At 38.4% G+C, this 22,479-nt stretch overlaps 1 protein-coding gene across 1 annotated transcript in view; it reads right to left on the bottom strand.

Annotated features, from left to right (window-relative positions):
* LOC139936002 (gamma-aminobutyric acid receptor subunit beta-1-like) overlaps nucleotides 1–22,479 on the bottom strand; it is a 55,073-nt gene that overhangs the window by 16,771 nt on the left and 15,823 nt on the right. The gene's annotated exons all lie outside the window — the stretch shown is intronic.

The raw sequence follows: 22,479 nt of genomic DNA, 5'->3' as shown, positions 1-22,479 counted from the left end.
TTATGTTGGTCATAATAAACGCTTCGTGCGAACTAAAAGAACGAATGCAGAGCATTCATTTTTTATCCGACAATACAGACGGGAGTTTTCGTATGCTTTTAGAGCAGATTCATTTGTTGAAGGCAGTGGACACTGTCGGTAAATACTCAAAATATTTGTTAGCATAAAACCTTACTTGGTATCGAGTAGTGGGGAAATGTACACACCCCCCCCCCCCCCCCGTCTTTCAGGAAATTCATTATCAAACAGAAACGATGAAAACAAAAATGTACTTGAGCCAATCAATAAAGGTTACCGTTTAAGTAACACATGCAACAGCTGGAATATGTCAGTTACTTATTCATATACTATTCGGGATGGTTGATAGCTGTACAAACATCGTTTGAGTCAAATTCATCGTGGAAGATTTCCAAACAATGTGTCATGTGTATAAAGTAAATCCCGGTACCAGATGGGTTCTGGCGTTTTCATTTTCGCAGAGTAAAACTACTCCAGCTGTATGGATTTTAATTGATATTTATGAAGCTTTAATAGAACGCATTCCTTACGGGGCGGGGAGTCAGCGTTGGATGGACGCACATGGACAAATTAATGAATGATGATTCTACTGAACATTCCATTGGTGGGTATTTAATTCGTCATAATAAAGCCAGATGTATTCCCAAATACACCTTGGGATTTGGAAAATCCGAATTGTATGACCTTAATCTTCTCACGCCACCAACAATTGTTTCTCGTGAACCAACCTCGATCTTGCTTCCAGATATTACATTCAATCTCAATTCAAACTCGCATCCATTTTCTCACTTCGTTTCAAAACCATACAGAGCCACAATATTTTGAAATTATGAGTTAAAACAAATGCATCCAAATACAAACAAACAAACAAACTAAATGTGAAGCATCTTCTAAGTGACTTGTGGCGAGATGCCCGATGGACAGACAGGAATAACAATTTGATTTCAAAGTTAAAGTTGACTTATTTAACCTGCTAAATATCCAGAGAAAAAAAATCAACAAGTCAACAATAGCAGTTGATAAATTATCATTACGTGCACACACAAAATCTATGACCCAGCCTTTAAACCCGAAACTTAAAAACACTGGACACCTTTGATAATCATTATATACCAGCCTTCCCATTTGGTGTATCTCAACATATGCAAAAAATAACAAACCTGTGAAAATTTGAACTCAATTGGTCGTTGAAGTTGCGAGATAACAATGGAAGAAAACAAGTACCCTTGTCACCAAATATTTGTGCTTTCAGATGTTTGATTTCGATACCTCAAAATCTAGTTCTGAGGTCTCGAAATCAAATTCGTGGGAAATTACTTCTTTGTCGTAAATTACATTACTTCAGAGTGAGCCGTCACATAAGATGTTTTATACTATATCAACCTTACTTGATAACGAGTAATGGCGAGCCATTACTCGTTATCAAGTAAGGTTTAATGGTAATAATTATTTTGAGTCATGACCATAAGTGTCCAGCGCCTTTAACTACAAGCGCATGGAACAAAAATAACTCCCAGGTTTAGGCACATTGCGTGGGTTTCTTTACGGGGAACCGAGACTTCAGTCTGGGGGTCCCTGTCCTCACAATCTTAAAAAGCGGAAATTAACTTTGGCAGATCTTCGCCTGTAGTTCAGATTTGCTCTGAGCAGAATCAAGACAGGTCGGTCCAAAATTGAGCAGCAACGGTTGCTTTAGGCCGATTTATTCGCTAAGATCAAGTAATGCGCCTGCGTTTATCTTTGCGCAATATTCAGTTTTGATTCGAGACAAATAAGTCAACTGTAAAATCACTCGGCTACGGGATGTGAGATGACACTCCTGAAGCTCCATACTCGGCATGCAAACGTCATCATCATCATGTTGATGGTCATTTGAGCTGCTTATTGGTTTCTTATATCCTGTGGTTATCTCTGGTTGTCGGAGAAGACCTTGGGGAAGATACTAATCGCTGAATGTCGAAATGATTTCATTCTTATTGGAGTCAGTGATCTGTTTTATTCTTCTTGGTGGAAGTTGAAGTTTACGGCTGTAATTTTTTGTAGAAGTTAAGAGAGTTTGAAGTGTTTATATAAAACATATCAGTCGATAGTGGACTCAATCGACATACTTTATTCTTCTTAGTGGAAGAAGTCGAGAAACTTTAAAGTGTTGCCGTGAAACATCAATGAATAATAATTGCTTTTACATTCTAAATTAAAAGTTTGGGGTTTGTTCTTGTTTATTACAATGTTTTACTTGTTTAATGTATTTTTTTGTTAATTTATATCTTGTAATATAATAATGATGTCATTTAATTGTGTTAGTGTTGCTGTTTTTGTTTATGGTACAATACAAGTACTTATTTGGAGCAGTTTGTTTGGATCAGGTTTTTCATTTATTAAAAAATACGTTGAGCAGCAAATACAACATTAATCTTGAAATTTTAACCACACGTGCATTTACAGTTACATTTTGACGCTTGAGGGCAGTAGACAGCATTATTCAATCTGGCAGCCATTGTGTCAGTCTGTCTATTTCACCATGAGACACTTAGAATATAGGTTAAAACTTGTTAAATCATCCCATCAAAATGGATTATCGTTCACACTTGTCAACACATGTAACACTTTCATGACACATTAATATTTAATATTAAGGGTATACGGTTTATCTTCTACTGTCATCGAATGTGATTACTTATTTTTCAATTTGTTCTGCTTCAAATCAGTATGGTTGACTAAATTCCCGACTGATGAATTAAGTTCCTCATGAAACCGACCTTCCCGTTATTCTAAGTGATGATTAAAACACCAATTCGAGTCAAAATAATCACTATCTTATAAGCTTGCAGTTTTCCCGCCAAATTTGTGTGTGTGTCTATTGTGTCATTGTTGCAAGGCATTCACACAGGGATAAAGAAGAAAATAATCCTCTGCCCCCATTGCCTTAAATCGTCTGCTAATGGGACATTCATGTGTACCAAAATCCATGGAAATTTGATTTGCGGTCTGGTAGCCCTGTGCCTACTTCACGTTGTTTAACACCGTGTAGAAAGGAGCTAGGTTCTACAATTCAATTACGGTGAGATTCGCAGCGCGATATCCGACGTGACTGAAATACGAATTAAACGAGGGCGGGAGTCAGTCAGATTGGTTGACATTATCTAGATAAATCAATCTGCAATCAGCACCGTGAATGAGGCAGGTTGGTGGGGATAATGCGAAGTGAAGATGGTTTAATTTTCAGACCCTTTCATTTTTTCTTGAATGAAGTATGAATTCTGCACGGCAGAAGGGATCACGGTTAAAAACAGTGGACACTATTGGTAATTGTCAAAGACAAGTCTCCTCACTTAGTGTATCTCAACATATGCATAAAATAACAAACCTGTGAAAATTTGAGCTTGATTGGTCGTCGGAGTAGCGAGATAACTATGAAAGAAAGAAACACCCTTATCACACGAAGTTGTGTGCGTTCAGATGGTTTATTTCGAGACCTCAAATTCTAAACTTGAGGTCTCGAAATCAAATTCGTCGAAAACTTCATTACTTCAGAGGGAGCCGTTTCTCACAATGTTTTATACCATCAACCTCTCCCCATTACTCGTTACAAGAAAGGTTTTATGCTAATAATTATTTTGAGTAATTACCAATAGAGTCCACTGCCTTTAAGGGTGTGTAAATTAGTGATGGGTCTTGAAAACATTGAGTTTATTGACTATGGTTTGGGTTGATGTATTGTATTGCTCTCTTTCCCGTATAGTATAAAACCACACAAATCCATCAAGCAGAGAAGTTGGGGTCACCATCTGCTTGTTTTTGTTTGTGTTTGTTGTGTAAACAAAGTATGTCCACCTTTACTTTAAAGTTGTGTACTTGGAACGATTTGACTTGTTATCGGAAATCATCATCCCATTTCCACAAAGCGCTAATTGGTTAAGACTTAGGGGGCCGGGACGGCGTTTTTCCCTGGGGTACCCCGGCTCGCTTGTGGAAGTAGATCAACGACCTGAGCACTGATTGCAATAAAAGTAATTGACCCCCTGCAGGAGTCTCAGTCTTTCCTTATCTCTTGCATCCATCTGGGGAGCATCTTACACCAACAAGAAGAAGAAAAAACAAGGAGGAGAGTTTGCCTCCACTTAATAATTCGATGTGGTTTCTTGATCTGCTATGTAGCACCTAGAGCAAGCTCTTGGTCGAGCGACCCCCCCCCCCCAACACCCCCGGTTCTCTCTGTGCAATCACTTCCAGTTATCGCCCCGTGGTCTGCCTTCTCTTTTTTCATTAAGTGATATTGCCACTTGCTGTACATTACACTTGTCTCTTCTGTCATGTAATGTCGCGTCAGTTTGACAAGGATCAACGGTGCTCCGTGGGGCACGGATGCGAGGTTCGGCTCTCTCCCCGGTGTTCGTGGCCCCAACTCTTCCATCTCTAACCCCCTCTCTCTCTCTCTCGGCTGCTTGGAGGGCGGAGCAAAGGAGACCTCCTCCTCCCCTGAAATGTGACCCACTACAAGTTTGTTATTTCCTCTCGTTGGAGGGGCTCTGGGGGAGGGGGGGGGGGGGAGTTAAACGTAAACAACCGTCCACACTCTGATTCTTACTGAATGTCCTTTTCACGAGCCGAGGTGTTGAGATTTTGGTGCCTTGTGACTCATCTTTTGTTGACCGAACTACTCATGAAAAAATGTCCGCAAAACGATCTCGAAGGAAAAAAAACTAAAAATGGATAGTAAACTTGCGGGTAAAACAATGTGTAAATCTCTTTAGGGAGTGTTGGCTCTGAAAAGAGCCAGTGTGGTATCGACGTTTCGAACAGTATACTCTGCTCGTATTCAGGAGAGTTCGTATCTCTATGCGTATTCAAGTGTGTTAATTATACATAGTTACATTTTTAAAGGACTTATTAGGGCTGACAACTTCCCCGTTCCTGCCAAAAGATTGATTGATTTTACGGCACAAACTCTGCCCGGACTCCCCATACTCCCATTCCCCGGAAGACGAACATACAGTTACCCAATTATGCGAAATGTTTTAACTGCAAAGCTCTAGAGTTTTTCTCTGGCTCGTTCACAGCTCAGATGTTGTCTTTTGTTCTGCAAGTATATCACTAAAATCTTGTCAAAACACCATTCCGCGCGAAAAGGTGTGCAACTCGCACGCGAAGGTGTTCTGGCCCAGTCTGCTAGAGCCTGTATATTTGGATAACTTCAAAGTGCTGACACCTTGAGCGGAGACTATACCCAGCTTCACTGTGCAATTAGGTATAATGTGTTTGGGAAAAAAAAAATAGATTTCTTTTGGTGAATGTTCCACTTTTTTGAATTCTAAGCGGAGCTGCTAATTCCCCTGGGATCCACATTTTACGGTCTCTGACAATGACGCTCGAGGAGCTAAACCTTCGCCTGTGGTAAACTCGTATGCCTGCGGGGAATAGCCCTACGCCAAGTTTCATTTAATTGACCGCTATACCGATGTTTAAGTTTATAATTAAAAGCGCCTGTCCATCAAAGTACATTTTTCTAGCTGCTGCAAAAGTTTGAAGACATATCTAAGTTTTTTTGTGATTTTCGTTATGAAGAAGCTTTTGTTGTCAGACAAAAATGGTGAACCTGTGTTGTTATAAGAATAACATTTCAAGTTAATTCGAGCTCATGTAAAAACATGGAAGAGTATATCTTCCTGAACACACTTACAGACAATACACTCTTGGCAGTTCCAAAAGTGCATTCCGCTGCTGGGGATCGTGCTTTTTACGTCAAGCTCCACTGCTTTGGAACCACCTCCCTGATCAAATTCGTTCCGCGGAGTCACTTGCAGTTTTCAAGAAACATCTCAAAACTTTCCTGTTCAATGACTGATTGCTTTGACTGTTTCCCATTATCAGTGCCATTATTTATTTGCGTATTGTTTAATTTCTTGTAAAGCGCTGTGGTACCTCGTGTAAGAGCGCTATATAAATGTATCTTATTATAAAGTACAAAATAAGGGGATCCAGGGAAAGTGCATATCGGTTTGGGTTTTGTTTTGTTTATTTTTGTGTTTAAGCGTCACTTACGAAGTGTGGAGTTGGGAACAAAATAACTCAAAACACTATGTCGACTTACGCAGGTCCACACAGGCATTCTCAAATATGCATATGTAAAGACATCTTTTGTTCTTCATGATCATTTCCGAAATTCAGCAAATGCAATACACAGCAGACATGTAAAAATTCCATCACATACCTTGTCGTTTTTTTAAAGGCAGTGGACACTGTTGGTAATTACTCAAAATAAGTATTGGCATAAAACCTCATTTGGTAACGAGTAATGGGGAGAGGTTGGTAATATAAAACATTGTGAGAAACGAGTCCCTCTGAAGTGGATAATTTTTCGAGAAAGAAGTAATTTTCCACGAATTTGATTTCGAGACCTTAGATTTAGAACTTGAGGTATCGAAATAAAGCAACTTCGTGTGACAAGGGTGTTTTTTGTTTCATGATTATCTCGCAACTTCGATGCCCGATTGAGCTCAAATTTTCACAGGTTTGTTATTTTATGCATATGTTGAGATACAGCAAGTTAGAAGACTGGTCTTTGACATTTACCAATAGTGTCCACTGCCTTTAAAGAAGAACAAACTAAAAAGGTTTAGGTTGCTTACCCTTAGCCTACCATGATGAGTTTTTTGTGCGGTAATAGTATTTGAACTTTATAATAAGAGGGTTTCATATTGAAATACGAATGACATTTACATTTACCGAACGAGCTTGACCTTTTATAATATAAAAAAAAACACAGATACAAACAAACAACAGGTAAAAACACTTCGCAGACGTACCAAGAGCGGACTGATGCAATACCTTTTATGAGGCACATTTTGAAATTGAAACCTTTTTAGACAGCCTGTGTGCAGTGCATCTGTTCTCTTCTTTTTACAAAAGGGTATACCATCTTAAAGACTGCCCTCAGATGATCAGTGTATTTTATATAATTCAATTTTTTTTTTCTTTCTTTCTTTCTTTCTCCCACACTCTTATTGATTTGTTTTTCCGTATCCCGCAGCAGGTCATGAGCCCGTCCTTCGATCCTCAGTGAGCACACGGCACCACACTACTGACTTGACTATAGTGAATGTGACACCAATTATCACTGATCTGTCCAGAAATGTTCAAAGAATGTGTTGCAGACAATACATGACTAGACGTTTCCCGCGCTGGGGGCTTTTTCCCGCCATATCGATTGACCATTTCCTACAGCGCGCCCACTTGAATGGAGCATTCCCGGAAGCGATCCGATGAAGCCCTATAGTCACCACAGCACACACATATCTTATCAAACACGGAAACAAAACGAGTTTCCAGTAGACTTGGTCTAATAGTTATATATTATAATTTGAGCAGTTCTTTTCCAACCAAAACATGAATGATACACACAAAGTTGTCAACTGTAGCTTTGAAACATGATGATGTGAGTGTTACTGTCGTTAAATGAACCTCCCGGTACACATTTACTTCAACATTTGGCAGCCATCTTTTCTTTTTGTTTACCGTCAAGCAAATACATAACAAAAGACTGAATCTAATTTTATCTAGTATCTAGTTTTATTTCATAATCTGGGAATTTCCCACCACCCAAAATATGCATAATACAAATAACTATTGTCAACAGTGACTTTGAAACATGCATAATGATTAAAGTGGAGGAATGTCATAACTTGAACCTACCACTACCAAGTACCTCTACTTCAATATTTGACACCCATTTTGTTTGTTAACCCTCATGCAATACAGAAACAAAACGAGTTCCCATCGATTGATCTTTATATCATAATCTGAGCTGTTCCTCCCCCCCCCCCCCAACAAAAAGTGAATAAAGCAAATAATGTTGTTAACTGCAGTTTTGAAATATGATTAAATCAGTGAATAGGAATGTCATTAAATGAACCTAGCATTATCAATTACCTTTACCTATTTTGTTTTGTCACCATCATACAGCTACAGAAACAAAATGACCAAAGGTTAATAACTGTTTTATATCATAATCTGAACATCTCCACCCCAAAAAAATGAATAATACAAATAATGTTGTCATATCAGCTTTAAAACGTGATGTTTAAGTGTAGGAATTGCATAATGAATGTTCTGTTCTCAATGACATTTACTCTTTTAAAGACACTGGACACTATTGGTAGTTGTCAAAGACCAGTATTCTCACTTGGTGTATCTCAATATAAGCATAAAATAACAAGCGTGTGAAAATTTGAGCTCAATTGGTCATCGAAGTTGCGAAATAATAATGAAATAATCAACACCTTTGTCACACGAAGTTGTGTGCTTTCAGATGCTTGATTTCGAGACCTCAAATTCTAAACTTGAGGTCTCGAAATCAAAGGTCGTGGAACAAAAAAAATCACGAAAATTACGTCACTTCAGATGGAGTTGTTTCTCACAATGTTTTATACTATCAACCTCTCCCCATTACTCGTTACCAAGTAAGTTTTTTTGCTGATAATTATTTTGAGTAATTACCAATAGTGTCCACTGCCTTTAACAGCCATTTTGTTTCATATCCATCAGAGTGATCAATGTGTCCAGTAGACTGAGTCTAATAGCTTTATATCTGAGCAGTTCTTCGCTCCCCCAAAACATGAAAAATACAAATAATGTTGTCAATAGTGGCTTTAAGACTTGATGGTATAAAAGTACAAATGTCACAAATTGAACCGTCCATTAACAATTACCTTAACGTCAGTATATGGCAGCCATTTTGTTTGTTATAAATACCTTTCTTTTATGCAACCACACCGCGAATGGCATTCCAACGATTGGCTTTTATATTAACGGGTGTCAAACTGTAAAACGGTCTTTTTTTAAGATAGGTCAAAAACAATTATATTTGTAACCTGAAGAATAAATCAATCTATCAACAAAGAGGACGATTCGTGTGCCATTAAATTAAAAACAATCAGTATTTATACACCACATATGACATGCTTGGAGCGCGTGCACTGGTCAGTCATGTTGTTTTAAAGTGAATCTATGTACACCAGCAGAGACTATCTTCCCGCCAATTTCCTGAGTCAGTCCTGACCCAACCTTATCACGCCGGTGTTTCTCCCCAGGTCTCACCTTGACCTTTTCTCCTGTCCATTAATCAACTCTTGCCTATATTTTTCCCATCTTTTTTTGTCACTTAGTCGTCAGTTTACTCCATTCGATGCTAATTTAATAATTTGTTGACAAGAATAGTTAAATGGCAGTGGGTAAGGAGGGAGATGTGCGCGGCAAACTGTGCCGAGGTTGGTGTCAGTTTTCTTGGGGCATTTTCTTCACGGAGATGAAAAGGTTTTTGCCGCCAATTTTAGGAATGGTGGTAGGTGAATACTTTAACAATATCGTTCTGAGATGAGAATGGGACGATAGTTGGTTGACCATTCATGACATAGTTAGTTGTATCCATAATCCACCATTAAACCTTCAACCACAACAAACTTGGCGTCTAATTTTAAAGAGATAAATTTAGAACACTCGGTTACTACTGCGTTTGTATATACAAATGTTTTTCACGAACAAGTATACTTAACGGCTAAATTAAGAATGTTGTTAAGGCGATAGCCTACAGCGTCTGGAGCTATAATGGACAGGGTAGTTATACCACAAATAATTATGTTAACTTAAATCCATTTAAATGTCCTTCTATAAAACAATAAACGAACAATACGAATGGAATGTCAATGTTTCATTTTTTAATTATTTACAAAGTTTGAGACAAATTGATATACCCATTATTCTGTTCATTTGTATTCAAAACTGGTTGGATATTTTACTAAATCATCGCAGCTAATTCACATCCTAACAAAGATATGCTCAAGTGATACTTTTGCGAGCCGTATTTCGTCGATGTAGGCTTCGATAATTGTGTCTACTTTAAACATGCAAGTACAATTGAAGCGATTCAGAATTGATGAGGTTTATATCGCCCACCTCGTCATCAATAATATTTCAACGTGCCGTTCACCTCGTGCCCCCAGCCAAGTGTCCCTTAATATGGCACCTGTACAGGGGCATTATTGTGATTGGTCTGCCTAAAAGTGTACATGGAATACGTTCGTAGAAGACAGGGCATTCAATTTAAATTCTTAAATTACAACGTGTGTGTTTTACTATGATCAAATTCCGTCTGATTGTGTTTTATTTCAACACAAAGGCTGCTATCCTTTCTAGCGCAGCTGCGGGCCTCCTTCTGTCTGCCTCCCTGTGTACACACCGTGCATAAGGGTTTTTATTACCAGTATATGAAAAAGGGGGACAGACTATTAAACAAAGCCTTGTAGCGACGATCTGTTTATAATTGGTTCGAACGGGAGGTCAAAGACATTGTAGGAAAATACAATCCAGTCCATTTAAAGCCATTAATATACACTTTCGGTACAGACAACAAATTAAAAGTTCACAGATTTACAAATAATTTACAGGGTTTACAGAAGGTATTGGTGAAAGACTTCTCTTGAAATATTATTCCATGAAATGCTTTACTTTTGTAGAAAACATTAAAACAGTATCAGTTCTCGATAGCGAGAATTACGGATTAATTTTAAACGCATGTCATGACACGGCGAAATGCGCGGATACAAGGGTGGGTTTTCCCGTTTTTTTTCTCCCGACTCCGATGACCGATTGAGCCTAAATTTTCACAGGTTTGTTATTTTATATATAAGTTGTGGTACACGAAGTGTGGGCCTTGGACAATACTGTTTACCGAAAGTGTCCAATAGCTACAACAAAACTCGCAAGCATTCCTAAAATTTAATCTCTTTGGTGGAAAATCAAACTCCCTGAGTTTTACTGTGAAACTGAAGAAAGAAAGAAAGACAATTCGTTAATTTGTTTGCTTCATTTTAACATTAGTTCATGTGTTACTTTCATGTTCAGTATTTTTTATAATTTGAACAGAACCTTGCATCATGTTTAGCTTTCAGAAAATGACTTCCTTATGCAATTTTAGTATTTACTTGTATAAAAACTCTTTGCGTATTTCAATTGTGGTTTCTTAAACGTTTATTGCAAATCTGTGATTGGTAAGTGAGCCATTAATGAATGAATGGATGACAGCTACAAATCATGACGAAAGTCGTTAGTTCGAATCCCACCAAGGGGCATGAGTGTACTTTCCAAACATCTCATAAAACTTACACCCCATAAATATCACTGAGACTACAGCTTCAAAAATAAGCCAATTATAGTCATAACTTTAAAGCAATCCAGAAATTCCTATCACATTCACAACTCACACAATCCCTAATTACCTATCACATTCATAACTCTATAATAATTCAAGACTCCCCATTATCTTCATAACTCTCAAATAAACCACAAAGTCCCCATCTTCTCAAAATAACCAACTAAAGACAAAAGGCACTAGGATGCCTTCAAGTTAGGACATGTTTTCTTAGCGTGCATCCACCATCTAATGTGATGTTCTCAAGGACGTCTGTGTTGCTCTTCTCTTTGATGATGTAGATAGGCAAGTAAGTGGAAACAAGATCGCACTGTATCCAGTGTCCTTCACCGTTGCAAGACAGCCCCATCATCGAGGTGTCGTTTTGTTACACAAGGTCATTTATCTGCGGGTATTTGTTTTGTCCAGATCTTCTTCTTTTTTTCTGTTTAAGTTCATTATCAAATCAACGTAAGAGATGTCTGTGCAATCGGCCGAGGCATATACTTTCACATCGTTTGACAGGGTGCGATGAAATTAGAAGTGTATACGTGATGTTGTTACCTTTAAGACCATTTTTCCTTTCATCCGAAACATAATTTTTCTGCTTTCTTTTATTTATTTATTTATTTGTACTACATTTTCTAGACCGTGGAGGTTTGTTATTTCTGTAAATATTGGTGTGGGGTAATTTATTCTAGACTTGACACCAGTCCCTCACCTGCCTTTGGGGTTATTTTGATTTCGCACTTTTCCTTACTCAAACTTCACTGCATTTTTCTATCATAGGCTCTTAAACTTGGAACGGATGCAAACACTAATTGAAGCAACCCTTGATGAGATGGCATTGTGCAGGTAAGCGCATTACATTTGACGCACCTGTAAAAAATAAGCATAGTTTCTTCTCCGCGCACATCAGTATAGTAGTGTGCACCTGTTAACAGTGTTTATAATTGGGTTGTTTTATCATTTTAAATTTAATTTCTATTTGTACATTTTTGTGTAGAACTATCAGTCGAAAAACTTGGCCCCAATTTACCCATAGCTGAATCGACATACGCCAGCGTATTCGCCAAATGTTTCCTACATTGGCATACGCTGGCTAAAAAGTCTAAGCGTGACAGGGCCATAAGAGAAAATGTACCAACGATAGAATTTGACTTATTTTACCTCTGTTTGTTTATAGTTTAAATGTATGTTTAATTTGTAAAAACTATTCCACAACCTCGAAATTCTTGAAATACTAATTCACCCGACCCAACATGTGTTGTGACAGCAGCAGAGTGTTGGTTCGATTCCCGGTCATGACATTTGTTCCCTTGAGCACGGCACTCAACCATAATTGCCTCGTAAACAAAGATTGGGAAGGTAATGCATTCTGCTCTGCCAATCAGCCGTCAATTTCACATTATTCTTCCTAATATTAGGACTAAGGACGAGTCCCAACCCTGCACTGTAGCATGCAGATCTTACGATTAATCATAAGTTAGGATGAGTTCTCGAGATAAGACGAGTCCTAACTCTTTGTGAAATCGACGGCAGGCTCATAGTGGATGACACACATGCCTATACACTAAAAAAGGGTAACCCTGTTTCAGCCCCAGGAGTAGGTGGCAACGTGCCCCTGTATGGTGGCAGTTGATTAGGGTCGATGGCCCAAATCAGTTAAGTAGAGCCCTCATTTTGAACTGGCAGTCCGTGGCCGTGTGATGTTAGGCAATTTTTTTTTTAATAAAATAATGTGAGAAGTGTCCCAACCTATTTAAGTATAAGCGATTACTTCCCTCTGGTTTAAAAAGGTTCTGTGAAATAAACAGTATCACCACCCTTCAATTTTGGGTTCATATTCTTCTTCTCTCGTTCCCCCTTACCTCCCCCCCCCCCCCTCCCCAAGCCCTTGAGGCTGATTGCCGAAAAAGAATTAAAACACAATCAATTATCTGGGCCACTTCTGCCTAGTCAACATGATGTCCATATACAATGAAGTCTTCCTCAAAATGATGTTCCTGAATCCACTTTGAATCGAGAGAGCTAGTCCTCCTTTTGGGCAATGACCCCATTCATTTGTATGCGACATGCATTCCTTGGAATAGGGAAGGATTTGGTTCTCCCCTATAATTGTCACCGTGACTTAGCTATTATAACATGAAGGTAATCTTCCCCGTAATTTCACCGTCACGTCCCAAGCCATAGGCCCCGGGTCGGTGTAGTGGCACAAACCCCGTTTCTTTTTACGTATCTTAGCAATTTGAACGGCCATGACGTGTTTACAGCAAATGTAATTAATTGTTTTCCATACCTGCCCCGTTAAAAAAAAAACGGGAAAACGAGATCCCCGTGAGCTCTCCCTCTAAAAGGGATTAATAGCTCTGTATTCTTCCTAAACCATTTTTTACCATCCCTTTGAGAAAGTGGCCCCGATTTCCTTAGGTCAGCCTAATCCACGCTGATAGCTGTATTAGTCGACAAAACATAGATATGTAAGGACAGCTTTCAGTGTTATAAGGCCACACAGTCACATACCAACACATGCCTCTTGGGGTCGAGGTTTAAATACACTAACTTTCAACACAGAGATAAAGTTCAACTGTATTGTACAACTGTATTGTACAACAGAAACACAATCTGACGTTAAGAAGTGAAAAGGGAACTTTGCGTGTAGAGACATAAATCATATATGGATGAAGACCGGTGGAGCATACTGATCGAAACGTCGGGTGTAGCGCACCGAGTTAAGATGGACCGGCAGAGTGCACCTCGTATTAAAATTAACTTTACCGAGATGAACCAGTTTAGACAGGAACATCTCTTAACGGAAGTGGTAGTTGTACGATAAACTTCGAACATAAGAAACCAAGTGCAGATACGGGGTGCCAGACTAGACTACATATTAGGTTCTGCTATACATTTCGACCGAAAAAGGGCGTCGGATAACCACGTGACTAAAGACAACGGGTATCTCCGTGTCGCAACTATATATACTAGTTTCGATTCCTTTGTGGCGACACCGAGTTACACAGAGAATTTTGCCGACATAAGAGTACTATAAAATCGTCCGGGTACGCGTTTTTCATTTCGCTCCAACAATTCTTGGTGTGGGGGATGTCAAACGCCATAACATAATTGCCGCGAAATCACAACAGCTGCTCATTTTTTAAATTCCCGTATTGTGTCTACGGCCGATCCATCCACCTTCCAGTCATGCATGAACTGAATAGACATAACTCCTATCTCGATTTACCGTTCGTTCGGTCCAAACATGCCGCCGAACTTTCACTCGACCAACCGCGCGCAAAACTCTCCCTTCAGATCAATGGCCGGACATTCCGTCCCTTTCCGACGTCTATGCACGACAAGATTCGAGTGCCTTGAACAAAAATTCCCAGAGCGTCTTGGCCGCCGCGTGCAACATCTTAGGAATAAAATTAAGATGCAACTGGTGCGTGGTTCCCCTCGGCATGGCTCAGTTCGTATTGCCTGGGCACGCCGACAAAGGGGGTCGTGTTATTTGAATCGGCACCCCCCCCCTTCTATATTGGAACTCTCCTCGCTCTTTTCCAGCGTGACCGGCGCCTCAACAAGCCGGTCTTTTTGAATTACCATAGTCACCTTACTGAACGCATGACGTCAGAATGACGTCAGATGACAAGGGCTGATATTTAACGATCTGTTTCACTGAGATCATCAGATTTCCTGGCAATTCGGATTGCAGATGGCTGAGTAACGGTAGACGGGGAATTATGTTCGGCGAGTTGCAGTCATGTCCTTATTCAGGAATTAAATACCTAGCATGGTGCTTTTTAAAAGCGGGAAAAGTGTATTGCCCTTTTAGGCGGGAAAAGGTCTGTGAGTATAAACAGTCGAACAAATGCGGCTTATAGCTCAAGTTCCGTCAAGGGTCGTTGTTTTATTTCATTTCATAGGTTTTTGTTTGCCGTCACAGATCTTCGACTCTACAACTCGTCTCTATAAACAAAAAGGGGCAGAACTTATTATTAAGATGCAGATTTAATTTTTAATACCTTTCACATTAATGTCGCCTGCAAATCTCGATCAAGCATGTTTAATTGGTCGTTCTGTCATGTCTGAATGATTAATGATCTTTCATCGATGAATAAACTGATCAGGATCAAATGTAAATACATGACAAGTTTTCGTCACATGGAGTTATACTGGAGGCCCGGTACTAATTAATAGCCATACATGGTTACTGTAGAATTTTAAACTTTGCATGGTACATTGGGGGGATTAGGTGCGGTTTGAGGTAGCATCATGTACAACTCTTTTCAGTGTTGGTTCTGAAAAGTGTTGGTGGCTGACAACTCTGCTTCTGATGCGGGTTATGTTGGGATTGATATTGCTGATGCTGCTGCTGTCGCTGCTGCTGCTGCTGCTGCTGCTGCTGTTGCTGTTGCTGTTGCTGATACTGCTGCTGTCGCTGCTGATGTCGCTGCTGCTGTCGCTGCTGCTGCTGCTGCTGCTGCTATTGCTGCTATTGCTGATGTATTCTTGCGTTTTACATGGTCTGCTGTATGTTTTTTGCTGTCTTCCATTTTGTCGGTCTTTGACATTCCAATATTTTTTTTGTGTGCGGGGTTCTACCTTATTGCTGACATTTCCTCACAATACCCTAATCACCCCTCTCGGGACTCAATTCACCTTCTACTATTTGATCACGGTGATTAATGTGTACAGAATCAACACAACCACTCTTTCTCTGGGCACAATTTCATAGAACTGCTTGAGCAGAAAATATTGCTTTACATTTTTCTGCTAAGCAGAAATGGGCAGAATATCAGTCACAAGTTGTACATGTGACATTGTAGTTTGGCTGGTTACCCTGTTCTAGTACAGGTATAATTTTATTGTGCTTAGCTGCTTTTGTGGCACTGGGAACAGAAATGTCTTCTACATGACGTAATCATAATTAAATATTGATAAATTAAGTATGTATCTCCATCATGCAAGGACTCGTACTTAAATTAAGAAAACATGATAATTGATAAAGGGCACACATAATATACATTTGATTTCATTACGACGTGTAAATACAGAGCAATAACATTAACTTACAACACACCCTTGGAGCATGCCTGCCTAATTTCATTTGAAGGCAGGATCAACATCACATTCTCCGAGAACAAATATTAAAGCAGCTTGATTTTTTAAAGTAGGAGAAACAATTACCGTGAAGTCAATTTGTGGGAAATGTTTCATGAACAAACATAGTGTGGTAACAGTGTAAGGCAACATGTGTTGTGGTCATTTATCTACGTTTCAATGGGAACACAAGAAAGAAGGGTTTAGGAGAAATGATTTAAAAAATGTCAGAGACAATAGTACAAATGTAACATACATCGATACCTTACTTTGTCAGTAGTTTGAACCAAACATATTTTTTCACTTTCGAAGGTGTACTTTTGGTACAAACCTAAGCATCAAATAAGTTAATAAACCTGTGAAAATGTTGACTCAATTGGCCATCAAAGAAAAAACACCCTTGTTGTATAAAAGTGTGTTTTGAGAGGCCCGTAAAGGCGTCATGTCTGAAGCCTTTCTAAGATTCAAATTTGTTGGTGAAAAAAATAACATCTTTCTCTTAAACTAAAAAGGGGTCGTCTTAAAAATAAAAGCTATATAACATCAGCAATGTAAGTATCTATGATCAATAACTAGTAAGTAATTGCCAAAAGTACACAATGCCTTGCAATTGTTATCTTGCTATGTTTTAGTTTCGAGCGATGAGTGCATCTCTATTCATTTTGGGTAATTACATGTCTATTTATTGTTTTCAACTTGCAAACGGCGTAGCAACACCAACATACCAAAATTCACTTTAAATTGTGAAAACAAAGATGTTGGCCACGTTGAATTGCATCACTTGAAACTCTGGGCTGTTTTCATTTCAACATTGCCCAGTCCCATTCATTCCAATAGGCTCGCCTTTCTTCTCAATGTGGGCGACTGCTCCCCTTGGTTCCAGGAAGTGTCTTAATTAATTTCCCCGATAAGTTCATTCATGCTGCCTTTTGCTTTCTTCATCTTACTTATCATCTACCTAAGAAAAAACCTGTCTCGGAGGTTATTGTGTGGTATGTCTTTCCCGTGAGTTGTCCTCGCTGATGATCTCAATGAGAATCATAAGATCAGATAATTGACATGAGACAAATCAAACTGTAACCAAATGGGTTCCAAATCAAAGTGTAATTAGATTAACCTTGCGTAGCTGGTTGGGTGACAGCCCCCCGTCACAGACAGGGGGGATGCCAGACCCCCCCCCCCCTTCTCCCTGATATAGGAGAGCTGTAACACAAGACGTGAAGTCTGTCTCGCACGTGGTGATTTTGAATTCTCTAAAACCGTTGCATCCATAAACCGGCACAATAGAAAAACCTTGATTTCCATTCCTTAGTTATGTATTCTTCTCATTCAGTATATATGAATTTGAACTATTCGTTATTAGGTACGACAATGAGTAGTAATGTGATTAAATGCATGTTCAAAATACACTTTACCTACTTTCGTTTCTATATTAAGGCATTTCGTTACGTGTGTAGTACAAAAGTGTTCCATTACAGTAAGAGTTCATTGGTATCAACGATACGGACTTTGACAGTTCTGCAAATTGTTATTTATTCATTAACTTTTGGAAACCATTGTTTCGCCGTTTTTGGGGATGCGTCCACATAGTATCGACTTGAACGTGTAACTAAACTTCGCCTGTTTGTGATTTAAGCATGGGTGATATTGCCAGTGTATATGTACCCAAAACGCTATTTCCTTTTATATTATAAAAGAAACATAACATATTTGGTTTAGCTAGCAAACAAGTTGCTGGCAGTGTAAGCACTTTATGTAATCCACGATATACGAATCTACGATATACGCAAACTGACAAACCTGTAGAAGTTTGAGATCGATTGGTCATCTGGGTCACGCGAACTTAGATTATTTATTACTCGTCAAATATGACACTATCATCATCATTAGACCGTGTAAGTTTTTTGTAAATCTGTGACCTTCATGCTTTTTGTTTCTTACCAATGTATAACGTTCCTTAAACTATTCATCATTCAGAAGACATTAATTTGTGAAAAGAGACACTTAAATTTGTGTTTAGTTTTAATACCCAAATAATTGTTTTACTAATTTCGTATTTTTAAAGAGTACGTTTGGGGAAAACTAGCGTTTTTGAACAAAATAGCGCAAAAGAAATCATTAAAATTTAATCTCACTTGTTTTTGACTGTAAAACCTTAACATCAACTATATGGCGTTTAAATAAGAACTTATTACAATCTCATGATAAATTAACCATTCTAATCATACTCCCATGCGCTTTAATGTGTTAATTCTAAGAGAAATACCCCCCTCATACAACAGACTTTAATCAGGTAGCCCACATTTGTTAGTGTTTTATTTTATTTAAAAAAAAATAGAGTGTGTTTGTAACTCTAGCTTCGTAGAACGTACACAGATCTTTTAAATTCCAAACGTTTATGACTGTTACTGAGGCTCTTGAGAAAACACACTGCCATTGGTTCAAAGCCCTTTCTTCAAGAAACGGAATTAAGGTATCGCTTTGAGGTGTGTGAAAGATTTTACTTTGGTGTCAAGCTTCGATCCGTCGAAATGTATACACGTAATTAAATTGTGGTATGGATAATGATAAAGAGTAAGGACTGCAGACTTCAGTAACTTCATGGTAACCGTTCTTCCATTACAGTCTTCAAGACACTGGGCACTATTGGTATTGTCAAAGACCAGTCTTCTCACTTGGTGTATCTCAACCATCCATATGACTTAAATACAAACCTGTGACAATTTGAGCTCAATCGGTCATCGAAGTTGCGAAATAATACTTAGATAAAAAACACCCTTGTCACACGGGTGCTTTCAGATGCTTGATTTCGAGACCTCAAATTCTAAATCTGAAGTTTCTTACAATGTTTTATATTACCAACCTCTCCCCATTACTCGTTACCGCGTAAGGTTTTATGCTATAGTAATTACCAATATAGTGTCCACTGTCTTTAATGTATACAACTTATTGCCCTGAGTTTTATATAAACATAAATTATCTAACAATTATCTTCCGTCAACGTTAATTTGTTGTTGTTTGTTTCTGTCACAGTACTGCTACTCTCGATTCTAAGAAAGAACGAAGAAACCGTTCTATCACCTCCTTTGATTCGTACAAAATGACCCTGAAAACCCAGTACCTCTGTAGACAGTGTATAGACGATGTGACCTGTGACATCACACGTTTACGAAAGAGCCAGACAGAGCCTGTACTTCCTGCAGGCACAATTAGTGCACAGCCTAATGGAATAATCCATACAATATTATATTGTATAGAGATTGCACTGTCTAATTCTTATCAACTTTTGATATATGAAAACTTGTCCAGCTTTTACTTTCACAATTCTTGGATTTACGTGGAAATTATGACACAAAGTGTCAACTTTCCCATTATGACCTGTGCCAAATACTCAAAGAATGTACAAGGTCACACTTATTGTAAACAAAGTTCACATGATCTATAAAAGCAACCACGTAGCTTGTGTGTTAACTTTAGAATAATATCATTCAGTCAATTGTAAATAATTTAACATGCTATTGAGTGTATTTTGTAAAGCGCCGAGATTTATACTCTGATAACTAAAATGATGAGTATGAATCTGATTTAAATATTAGTATTATCAATATTAGCTATTCAAATTATTATAGCTAAGTCCTTATTTCAACAGACCATCCCACTATAAAAACAAGAAGAAACGAAAGGAAATAATGTTTATTGGACTATGCCTCACTCACTTTAGAAAGTGATGAGAGACACAACAAATAGCATCACAAGCAATCACATTTGCCGTAAAACAGGACGTTACTAAAGGTATTTATTTACTCTACTCCACCCAGATGTTTGTGAATGATTCGTATGACAATTGGTGGTTAAATAAACAAATTGCTAGAGACACCCGTACAATAAAAGTGATTTCCTTCACCGCCAAGTTATACAAAGTCCAGCTGGCATGATGTGCTCGACTATCACACTCTGATACTCGTTCAAATTAAATCTCTGCAGATCAGATTCATGTTGTCATCCTCATGGATCAAGTTTCTTCAAACAATTCCAAAACCATGAATATCTCACCCTCCCAAAGCACCAAAAAAAATATGTTTGATTCTGATGACATTGAAATCGTTGTGTTTAGGAAGCGATGAAATGGCAAACATCGCGGGGTTAACCTTCAAGAGATAAGCTTCTTTCATGTAGCTCTATGGGTTTTGATTTGTCCATATAGCGCAGACGGAAGGACCCATGGGAGCGTAATATCATTGAAAGTGACCTGCTTCATTTATACAGTGAGGATTCCGCAACCAAGAAGAAGAAACAGAAGATGTGTCTAATATCTAGATAGGCCTAGAGACGCAACGAATCGGGATTTGATCCGGAGTGAAATTTCCGCTCCGTGGTTGTAAATCGACAGATACGCATAATGCTTGGAAAGCTTCAAGTACGTTTAGAAGCAACTGTTATTACTCAGTCTGGGTAGGGGACGTACCATCTTCTTTAAAGTTTTGATGTGTGGTTTCAACTGTGTTCTATTTATATCCTTTTTATATTGTGATTGGCAAATACTAACATATTTTGCACATAAACAGCGCATTGCTGGTTTAATCAAACCAATGGATTATTAATTCGCACACCTACACAACCTTGCGGATTTGTGGGGTCATGTTTATGTAGCTCGATTATTCCCCTTTTTAAAGAATTTCTCTTTTGGGTTCAAAAAATCGGTTTCCACAATAATTGGACCAAAGCGTTTGCACAAAATTAAGTTCATATAAATCGCCTATCAAAACAGTTGTGATACTTCCTCTAGTTTGACGTCTACTTTTAGTTACATTACGTTAAAGGCAGTGGACACTATTGGTAATTACCCAAAAATAATTATTGGCATAAAAACTTACTAGGTAACGATTAATGGGGAGAGGTTGATAGTATAAAACATTGTGAGAAACGGCTCCCTCTGAAGTAACGTAGTTTTTGAGAAAGAAGTAATTTTCCATGATTTTGATTTCGAGTCCTCAGATTTAGAATTTTAGGTCTCGAAATCAAGCATCTGAGAGCACACAACTTCGTGTGACAAGGGTGTTTTTACTTTCACTATTATCTCGCAACTTCGATGACCGATTGAGCTAAACATTTCCACAGGTTTGTTATTTTATGCATATGTTGAAATACACCAAATGAGAAGACTGGCCGTGACAATTGAGTGTCCACTGTCTTTAACCAAAGACATAGTGTCATCTAAACTGCATCGGTTCCGTAAAAAAACTGACCAAACCTTTTCAATATAACCACAATTTCATATGAATCCCATATCAAACAAATTATGGGTTATTCCTCGAGTTTGAAATACCTTGCGTTTACAAAAGGCACAGTGTTTATACCACATGGTAAGCAAATGAATTTAAATTTAGCGCGCAGAGGTTTTTTTCCGTTGGCGCAACCTTCATGTGAATTTAGAGCACATCGACCCCGCAATCGAACGTCCCACATTGACGTTTGAGTCTTCCTGTTTGTTATGTGATAAGGGGGATGAAGTTGAAGATTGTCACCAATTGCCACCTTATTAAAGGGGGAATACCAAGTGTAATAACAAGGCTTGCTTGGACTGGGTGTAGTGGACTTCTAAAAAAAGCCCGGGGCTACAAATTTAATTGTTAGTTTTGGAATACTATTCAGGGGATATGTGTGTCAATGATCACCCGAAGGCAAGAGATGAGGCATTCACTTATACGTAATTTATACTGTATGGACTTGGAAGGTTAAAAATCTAAGTTCATTTAAGGGTTTCGTGGAGCCTTTTTAGTAGGGAATCACTGGTAGAGATGACGGATTTTAGTTTTGGATGGACCAGCCTGATGAAGCTATTATTAATTGGGTTGTCTATTATATCATGTTATTTACTAATTTAAAAAGCAAATCAAATTGTGTGATAAGGGTTGACCCCAAATGTTTGTTTTTGTTCTTAAAGGATTTGGGTACCTTTTCAAAATGTTTTTGAGAAATGAGTAAAACAATGTCATGAAAATACGTTTGTAAATGCTTAAAATAATTTTCCTCTCATGAGACGAAAATTATTTTCATGACATTGTTTTACTCATTTCCCAAAAATACAGCAACTCAGCAACTCAAATTTTCAGGGAAGCTTTCTATCATTATCTTCAAACTGTGTAAGTTTAGTGTAAATCTGTGGACATTGTGTG

The sequence above is a fragment of the Asterias amurensis genome, chromosome 4 (assembly GCF_032118995.1).
Source record: "Asterias amurensis chromosome 4, ASM3211899v1".
In the NCBI taxonomy this organism is placed as follows: Eukaryota; Metazoa; Echinodermata; class Asteroidea; order Forcipulatida; family Asteriidae; genus Asterias; species Asterias amurensis.
The sequence above is the reverse complement of the archived record's forward strand: the minus strand, read 5'-3'. Positions and strand labels throughout refer to the sequence as shown.